At 41.6% G+C, this 9,416-nt stretch overlaps 1 long non-coding RNA gene across 1 annotated transcript; it reads left to right on the top strand.

Annotated features, from left to right (window-relative positions):
* Positions 1–7,943: 7,943 nt before the first annotated feature.
* On the top strand, positions 7,944–8,968 carry LOC105945453. The gene is made up of 3 exons (XR_001169018.3): positions 7,944–8,361; positions 8,517–8,593; positions 8,768–8,968. It is a non-coding gene; the product is annotated as an uncharacterized LOC105945453 (long non-coding RNA).
* Positions 8,969–9,416: the final 448 nt, after the last annotated feature.

Raw genomic sequence — 9,416 nt, 5'->3', positions numbered from 1 at the left:
GTACTGAGTGGCAATTGCATGTTGTGTTCATGTTGTGTTCAGCTAGCAATTAGCCTTCTGCATGCAAATGATCCCTTATTTCTTCCATGCTGATTAGATCCATACGACAACAAGTCTGTATCAGGCTGCTCACATGGCCATGATGGGAATGAGACATTTGCATACGGCAAATCAAAAGGTAATTTTCTGTGCTCATTGAGAACTGACGGACGCGGCAATCTCTCTCTCTCTCTCTCTCTCTCTCTCTCTCTCTCTCTCTGTGTGTCTCTCTCTCTCTCTGTGTCTCTCTCTCTCTCTGTGTCTCTCTCTCTCTCTCTCTCTCTGTGTCTCTCTCTCTCTCTGTGTCTCTCTCTCTCTCTCTCTGTGTCTCTCTCTCTCTCTCTCTCTCTGTGTCTCTCTCTCTCTCTCTATCTCTCTGTCTCTCTCCCTCTCTCTTTCTCTCTGTCTCTCTCTCTCTCTCTGTCTCTCTCCCTCTCTCTTTCTCTCTGAGGCTCTTGTACTTTTAACACAGAAATGCAAAATAATTAGACCAAGCCACAGTTCTGCGTCTTTTCAGCTGCCCCACTTGCTTATCTGCTAATCTAACTGGCATGGTGGCTTTATAGGGGTGAGATGCTCAGGTTTGGGCCTCTTCAAAATGTAAAGGAAACAACCCCCTTGCTCCCAGTAGGGCCTCCTGCTAAATAAATCAGTCTTTCTTTATAACTGAGACTTGACATAACATTTACTAGTTTAGTTGCCCTTCTTTGGACCCTGTCTAATTCCATAATATCCTGTTTGAGCCAAAACTGCATGGTATATTCTATGTGGGGCCTTATCAGTTCTCTGAAAGGGCAGGAATTACATTGTTTACACAAACACAGGGTCAGACTGGGCCGCCGGGGCTCACCAGCCCAGACCCGACCCTTGCCAGCTCCCCCCCAGCCGACCATTCCTCCCCTGTGCCCCTGTGGGCCCTGCACCCCCCAGTCCGACCCTGCACAAACATAAAGTCTGGTTTAGCCACTGTCCCATCAGTGCAGCTATGTGGCTTCAACAGATCAGAAAGAGGAAGGGGCGGTGCTGAGGTGAATCATGGGTAAAGGTGGGCTGAATAGAGGACAAGGTTAAGCACCACCCGGGGCCCTAATAGAACCATTATGTTCCTCCAGTTTAGCAGTTCCACCCACCTCCCCTATAACTCCCTTTCAACTCCACTTTTGGTGCATGGACAAGACCAGTGGCAAAACTACAGAGGAAGCAAACCCTATAGTTGTGGGGGGGCTGGGGAAAAGGGGGGTCCGGGCTGCAGCTCCCCTACCTTCTCAGCGCTGTCTTACCTTAAAATGTGTGCACCTGCTGTGAATAAGCCAGGCCTGCACAAGCAAGCGGGTGGCAAGGGGGTGCTGAGCGTGCCAGGCCCCTCCAAAGGTTTCTTGCAGGGGGTGAATGGTGTCCCATAGTTACGCCTCTGGACAACACTGTTGTAACTGGGACAATGCTTGGTACGTGATTCGGGAATACAGCTATAAAGCCATAGAACATGGAAAAAAAAAACAATAATTGGTACAAAGTGTACAAGAGTAGTTGACCTTTAAAATTAATGCCTGTCTGTCAGGGTTAATTGGACCTTAGCAAGAGTCGCCCTCTTGCTTCTATACCCAAGGTAGATCGATATTGCAGACACATTTGTAGGCGCAGACTGCGTCATGGTGGACATACAGTGGCGTTCCTGGACTATGCTGGGACCCCCTGCAAAAAAACATTTGGAGGGGCACGGCATGCAACTCAAGCACTTCACTCGCCCCCTGTACTGAACCTGCCTCTGAGGTCCCCCCTCCCACCCCTTAAATCTACCATTCCCGCCGCTAGCTCTCAGGTAGGAGAACATTGGGGAGAGGGGTTCACTAAAGCTATAGGGAAAGCAAGCCCCATGGTCTGGGCCTCCTGGGCCCACCTCTGACCGCAGGGTCTGCTTCCTCCTCAGTTACACCCCTGTGAATATACATTAATAAGGGGGGTTACAGTCTAACCTGGAAAGAGAGAAATATGTGATTTCCATTCCCTTTAGCATAATGCTAACCTCCTGTTTATATCTCGCCCCCTCCCCAGTTAGAAGCCATCACTGCACTGCAAATGCCCAGACCCTCACCTTCCATTTGCTCTGCATATTGTTTAGTTGACATTTAAATTACACAGCATGCTCGGAACACTGGTGAGATGTGAGTCACGGGGAAATGTGTCAGAAATGCTCTGCTCGGCAGACGCTGCTGCAGAAGTTTCTCTTCCGATATCCTACACATCTTCATCAATTCATTTTTTAGCTTTAGTTATTCTTGAAACCAAGCAACAAAGGATAAGTTCACCAAAGTTTTCTTTTAGTATGATGTAGACATTAGTATTCTAAAACTATTTGCAACTGGTCTTCATTTTTTATTTTTTTTATGGTCTTATTTACTTTAGCAACCAGGCAGCAGTTTAAACTAGTGATAGGAATATAAATAGGAGATGACTTGCCTAGAAAGATAAAAAGCAAAAAAAAAAAAATAAAATCGTAGCCTTACAGAGCAATAGTTCTTTGCTGTCGGTGACCCCCATTTATAAGCTGGAAAGAGGCAGAAGGGGAAGAGGAATAATTCAAAAATGATACAAAATAAATAATGCAAAGCTGCTAGCAACAGAGCATTCTGTAACATATTAAAAGTGTACTTGAGTGTACAGATTTCAATATATATATACAGTATATATGTAAGAAAAAATGTCCAGGTAGGAGTATTGCTGCACTCTGCATCTCACTCTGAATAAAAATTGGGTACATGGTACAGGGGACAAAGTCGACAGGTACAAGCCACCCCTATGCACCCAGTGCTCAGTGGCACCCCCACAAAATCAGTACTGAATTTCGCACCCTGATCTGCACTGTGTGAAGCCTATAGTCTGTTCTGCCTGCAGAATAAAACACAATCACAATATGTTGACCAATCCTAATTGCATGTGTCCTATATCAGTGCTTTAAACAAAAGACCAGAAGATGAATACTTCTTCTTATTTGTGAGCCACAGTCAAATGTAAAAAGACTTGGAGAGCAACACAAGCACCAAGTTCATGGAGGAGCCAAATAAGGGCTGTGATTGGCTATTAGGCAGCCTCTGTGCACACTATCAGCTTACAGGGGGCTTTATTTGGTAGGAAATATTGTTTTTAATCAACCAAAACTTGCCCCCAAGTCAGGAATTCAAAAATAACTCCCTGGTTTGGGGGCACTGAGAGCAACACCCAAGGGGGTGGTAAGCAACATGTTGCCCTGAGTCGGGGTTGGGGATCACCGCTGTAGGCTGTTGGCAGTGGCATAACTAGTGGCGGCCGGGCCTGGGCGCACATACAGAAGGCCTTCCTCCGGATTTGCACTCCAGACGTATACACACAAATACTTCCCTGCCTTACTGCCTGCAATAAGCTTTTTAAGTAGTTATGCCACTGCCATTGCCTGAAGAACAGAAATAGCGGAGCTTGTGCTGTAATACCCAGGCATACACTGAATAGAGAAGGCCAGGCTTACAAACGTGCTTTATGCAATAAATGCTTTATGAAGGGAAAATGCACAAGTTCCTAAGAGTCCACCTACTCCTGGAAAGTAATTAGAAACATACATCAGTGCAAGTTGCAATAATCCTTTGGGTATCTGGGAAAGAAATTCAACTGACCCTTATTTGTCTTCAGGATAGGCTTTACAGACAGGCTCTCCCTGATGTAAGCTGAAAAGAAATGGTCTCCCACAGTAACAGATCTGTCTCCAGCTATCAGAATCACCTAAAACTCAACATATCCATCCTCGGCAGGGGTGGAATGGGGGAGGGTCAGAGGCCGGCAGGTATGGCCAAGATACCCCCAGATCACTTTGGATTATTATTATTAACATTTATTTATAAAGCGCCAACATATTCCACAGCACTGTACAATAAGTGGGTTTCATACATTGGACATACAGAGTAACATATAAAGCAATCAGTAACCGATACAAGAGGAGAAGAGAACCCTGCCCAAAAGAGCTTACAATCTACAAGGATTCAGGTTAATATCTCTGAGTTCAACAGCCATTTCTTCATCTCCTCTGATGCAGGAGTTTCAAATAAACCTTATCATACATTTATATATGAATATTTATATGTATGTCCAGTTTAGTATTATGCTCCATATGTGTAATTCTATGTTAGATATATTGTTTATGTCATGTATGTATGTATGTACAATATGTGCGTATAACTTTATTTATAAAGCGCCACAAGGGTACGCAGCACTGTACAATCTTACAGAATACAAAATTACACACAGGGAGGACAAGTGTTATAATAAATAAATACAATAAATATATATAAATACACAGGGAATAAGTGCCATGTGGTATGAGACACAGTAGGAAGGAGTTCCCTGCCCCGTAGAGCTTACAATATAAATGTTATTTATATAAAACACAGGATTGGGTCTTTTAAGTACAATACATTTGCCTGCCATAGGAATTTGCTTTCTGTAACAGAAATGGACAAGGGGTATCAGCATCCTTGTAGGCTATTGTTAGACTTTGCTACGCGACAAGTAGTGAGTCTATAGTGTTGTTGTGTTACTGTACTGTATGGATTTGAAGCTTTATGTTGAGGGTTAAAGAGAGGCAGTTGGTCAATGGCTGGAAGAAAGGTTACACAGTATGGCAATGATATTGGGGCAATGTAATAACAGTCACAGTTTATTCCAGGTCTAGTGTCACAGAGCAATCAGATGCTTGCTTTCAGATAATGTCACATGATGCCCTTACTGCCCAACTGCTGGCAGACAGTTGGCTGCAAAGCTAGAGATCCTGCCTGTTGCCTGCTCTCTCTGTAAGTACATTTTCCTGCTAAATATGGAAAGAATCCTGTTATTACATTGTTAATTCCTTAATAGGGAGGCATTGCCAGTTCTTGGGCTGCATTGAATAAAAACTAAATGCACGTGCAAGTATGATTTTGTCCATATCCAGTGGGCTCACTGGCACGTGACTTTCTATTATAATTACAACAATACTGGCACTTCTCTATACATTTTTCTTAATCCCGATAATATTTCCTCCTCATATTTTTACTTTATATTATATTTAATGTAATATTAGTGCTGATTATATCAAAGTTATGGGTTCCCTATTCTTTAGCCATTACTGATAATGGATGGCAGGTTGGCAGTTAATGACAGTTAGGTGCCTGCAGGCTGCACTGGCAATCTGGAAACTCTGGTAAATGCCAAAGGAGCTGCTGTAAGCTGCCATAGACTGATGCTTTATATTGTCTGAGGGGAGTTGTTTGGACCTTGGTGTAATTGAAATGCCAGAGCCTATTTTGAATCCCAGCCCAGACATGGGCAGCTGGGTAATGATTGAAAGAAAGGGAATGCAGTATGGCTGCTTTATTAGGACAATGTAATAATAGTCACAATGTTTGTAATGGGTCTATCATGACATAGCAACCAATCAGATGCTTACTTTCCAATAATATTCCATGATGCCCCTAGTGCACTAGCTACAGGTGAGTGGCCAACTGCTGGCAGACAGCTGGCTGCAAAGCTAGAGATCCCTGCCTGTTGCCTGCTCTCTCTCTCTGTAAGTACATTTTCCTGCTAAATATGAAAATAAATTCTGTTATTACATTTCTAATTCATTAATAGGAAGGCATTGCCAGTCCCTGGGCCAGTGTACTGAGACCGACACTAGAAATATGGTTTTGCCCGTGTTTTGATGCTTTCACTGGCACGTGACTCCCTATTGTAGTTGCAGCGATACTGACACTTGTCTATATATTTTTATTAATCATATTCATATTTTTTCTGCACATTATCCCTATATAATATATTTAGTGTAACATTAGTGCTGCTTATATCAGAGTTATAGGTTCCCTATTCTTTAGCCATTACTGATAATGGATGGCAAGTTGGCGGTTGATGACAGTTAGGTGCCTGGCAATCAGGAAACTCTGTGTAACCTTTGTGTAATTGAATACTAGTCTAGACATGGGCAGCTGGGTAATGATTGGAAGAAAGGGAATGCATTATGGCAGCACTTTTGGGGCAATGTAATAACAGTCACAAAGTTTTTACCAGGTCTAGCTTCACATGGCAGCCAATCAGATGCAATCCAATGATATCCCATAATGCCCCTAGCGCACTAATGTGAGTGGGCAACTGCTGGCAGACAGTTAGCGGCACAGATACAGGTCCTTGCCTGTTGCCTGCTCTCTCTCTGTAAGTACATTTTCCTGCATCATTAAGCAGTTTCCATGAGCTGTTTTTAATTCCATGTTCTTTTCTTTTACAGGAGAAAAGGTGATGGGTTGTTGTCAAACTACTTCATCTAAATCCAAGGTAAAGGGATTCTCTTCTCTTTTTCAATATATGTATGTAAGAGAATGCCCGTGCCCACTGTCTTAATGCCCATAATGGCACAGGGCAAAGTGTGCACTATTCACATACAGGCATAAAACTTGCACTTATGTTATAGCAAAGCTTGTGTATAGTGGCAAACACAACATTTTAGTGGGCAAAAATTAACATGGTCACTTGCACAGATTTTTTTTGTACTCAGCACATTGCCCACATTTATAAATGAGCCCCTGTGTGTTTGTTTAATATTCTGCCTGTCTTCACCTCTACAGAACTATTCCAAAACTGAACTTACATTTGTGAAGATTCATGAAATAACTGATGTGTGGGAGCCTCCGGTGGAGTTCATTGCCACTGTAGAGATGCCCGAACACCCGGTGCCATTATTGGGTAAGTGTGATCATAAAGAGACTAATATGCACCTGTAATGTTTATACTATGAGTTCCTGGCTCATTCACTATTGATATTTTTGGTAAAACAATAAGAAATGGGGTGACATTATATATAACAACCAGGTTTAGCATTCACTAATCTTTCTTATATATTGAGTAATATCTTTCATAGCTCAATACTCATCCATTTATGGGAATATTATAGTCTATTATTTCCTGATTATTTATATTTTTGTGGGGTGTCCTGGTTACATTAACAATCACAGGGTACATTGCTAATGATGCCATGTTGTTTAATTGTTATAGATTCTCCTGAAGTGATTGAGCCACCTGATGTTGGAATGTCTCACACTGTTGGACAAATGATCCTAGAACAGGAGGAGGGTGGATTTGAGCCGGAAGGGGACACGGTGGCAAACTTCACTGCCACCTCCTTTAGTGTCCCCTCAGCTGTAAGTACATTCCATGTATTCTTCAGAAATGATTCACATATATATATCGGTCTTTTTATGATATATAATTCCCTTTGTTCTTTAACAGTGTGAAGAAGCTTCCAATGGCTCAGAGTCAGTCACCGAGCAACTAGGTGCAGAAGGACCCTCTGATAGGTATTAGTTTGGACTATATTCTCACTATTATTAGTATTCTGCTGTTATTTTTTTACCATTATTATTATAAAATAACTATAACTCTCTGCCTGTAACTCTTTTCATTTCAGCACCATGCCCAACTCTCTGGAAAACTTCAATCTGGGAAAAGTATTGGGCGAAGGCACCTTTGGAAAGGTGAGTTGCTGTGTCCCTAATAAGGGTTAGTACCCTGCTAAAGCATAGGCACTGACCTTACTGTCTCATTCCAGGTGTTCCTGGCAGAGTACAAGGACACAAAACAACTGTGTGCCATAAAGACCCTCAAGAAAGAGAGGATTATTGCCAAGAATGAATTCGAAAGGTCAGTTAAAGAGTGGTCATTACCTGCTCTCCATTGTCTAATGATATTTTTAATATATTTAGTCATATAAATATAAATATATATATATATATATATTTGATAATAAATTGTCAGTATTATTAATGTCGATTGCTACTTTCAACAAAGTGTAAAAAGTGGTAAATGGTCTATTTGTGTACAAGTTCCCCTGTTCAGGGTTCATGTGGTCATGTAATATAGTTTTATACCCTCTCCCCCCAGTGTTTTCAAGGAGAAGCGAATCCTTCAGAAGGTTACCAGCGCAGAGCACCCATTCCTGGTTTCCTTATACGCCACATTCCAGAGTGAGAATCACCTCTTTTTTGTAATGGAATATCTTCCTGGAGGTGATCTGTGCCATCTGCTCGAGCATCAAGGAGCATTTGAGGAATCAAAAGCCATGTAAGTGGGATGGGATTAGGATTTAGGGTTGATCCATGTGAAATATTGGGGTGTCTGACTGGCACACTGACAATCACATTCACATAGGTAGCACTCACATATATGTCCTGAATCTATCAAATCACTTACTGAATTATTTTCCTCTTTATGTAGGTTTTACACTGCCTCTATAGTGCTCGGCCTGGAGGAATTGCACCGGAACAATATTGTTCATAGGTAAGTGTTACAGCTCTTATAGCACTGTACAAACCACATTTTCCAATATAAAATAAAGAATAGTGTGATTTATCTGAGTCTTTATAGCTAATATATCTGTCTTTCCTCACTATGGTGTCTACTATTGAACAATGTTCATTTTTCTTTAAATTCAGAGATCTGAAACTGGAAAATCTAATGGTGGATGTACATGGCTATCTGAAAATCGTGGATTTTGGCCTGAGCAAAGATGGTAATGTTTGTTATAATTGCAAAGCATATAATGGAATAGTTGGGGTTTATTTGGATGATTTATATATATATATATATATATCTGTGTATGTGCAGTATGTATGCAAGCAGCTGAGGGAAGTCTCTCACAGATAGGGTATACGGATCATCTTACTGTGTTTTTTTTGTCTTTAAGATTTCAGATATGGAGATCGCAGTAAGACCCGGTGTGGAACAAACTGCTACATGGCCCCAGAGATCATTGATGAGATGGCATACAGCAGGGCCGTTGACTGGTGGGCCCTTGGGGTTGTGTTATATGTCATGCTCATGTTCCAGGTAAGCATAATGCCTAGAAATCAGCTATCACTGTCATTATAGTGATAAATGGGATTTTAAAAAAACTTTATTGATATTAAATTAGAACACTGGTTTAATAAAGGAATAATATTTTATGTTTCAGTTCCCATTTGATGCAGAAGACGACATGGAATTATTTGAGAGCATCAGGAACGACAAACCTGCCCTGACAGAGGAATTGTCAGAGGAAGCTCAGTGCCTAATACTAAGAGTAAGTCAATGATGATTTGGCTGTGGGACTGGGATGGGGCCTGATGGTTCTGTCAATTTAACAATTTTACATTTATTGTAGTTACTGGAGAAAAATCCATGTGATCGCCTCGGATCCAGAGAGGCCGGTGCTGAAGAGGTTAAAGCCCATGAATTCTTTGAAGTAAGTTTATATTGTAATTATTGTGCATCAAGCCAGGAATACAGTAGGATCTCTAATAAACATAACCCTTTATACTTCCTGTATCTGTCAGTGTTTGTATGTAATCTGTATG

This window comes from Xenopus tropicalis, chromosome 4, assembly GCF_000004195.4.
Source record: "Xenopus tropicalis strain Nigerian chromosome 4, UCB_Xtro_10.0, whole genome shotgun sequence".
NCBI lineage: Eukaryota > Metazoa > Chordata > Amphibia > Anura > Pipidae > Xenopus > Xenopus tropicalis.
This window is presented reverse-complemented; position numbering and strand designations above follow the sequence as displayed.